We start from the raw sequence: 803 nt of genomic DNA, 5'->3' as shown, positions 1-803 counted from the left end.
TCATGTAGAAAACAAAAAATTTTCAACTGTCTTACAGAAGTGTCCTATCATTAAGAAATTCTGCAATAGTAATGTGATACGATAGCTTAAGAAATCTATAAACCATACGAAAGTAAAGTAGATAAATTAAGCTTTCCAGAAAGATGTTTCTGTGTGGTATACCACAGAAAGGCTATCAAAGATCTTACAAGAAGATGGTCAATTTGGAACTTTTGGTAGGAAAAAAATGTCTAAAACTAGCTGAAATTTGTTGCAAATATTTTCTGCATTGGGAAATAATGGACTTCAATTGCTGTAATACAAATAAAAATAAGATCTATTTTTAAGTAGGAATAAATAAGGACTGTCAATAAGTGATGTCTGAGTACCCTTTGACCGGTAAAATTCATTTTTTACATTTTTCTATGTCAATAGTCAAATATTATGGAGAGAAAAGAAATAGTAAACCTCAATAAATATATTTTCTTTGCCATTTCCTCTCCAGAGTTGCTGTTGAATGCTTATTTATTTTCAGTTTGCTTTATCTATTAGTTTATAATAGAGGCGTGTAAGAATTGCCTGTCGATTATGGATTCATCAATATCTCTTTTAAATTCTGTCAGTTTTTGCTTTATAAATTTTTACCATGCTATTAAGCTTATAATAGTGTATGATTGTTTCATGCATGGTGGCTTTTCCCCTATATTATTGCATAATGTCTTCTTTCTTCTGCCTTAATTTCTCTTCTGTTTGATATAGCTGTTGCTGCACCAACTTTAAATTGGCTGTTATTTGTATAGTATGTTTCCATCCTTTTATTTCCA

Source organism: Propithecus coquereli, unplaced genomic scaffold (genome assembly GCF_000956105.1).
Source record: "Propithecus coquereli isolate 6110/MARCELLA unplaced genomic scaffold, Pcoq_1.0 Scaffold250, whole genome shotgun sequence".
Taxonomy (NCBI): Eukaryota; Metazoa; Chordata; class Mammalia; order Primates; family Indriidae; genus Propithecus; species Propithecus coquereli.
The sequence above is the reverse complement of the archived record's forward strand: the minus strand, read 5'-3'. Positions refer to the sequence as shown.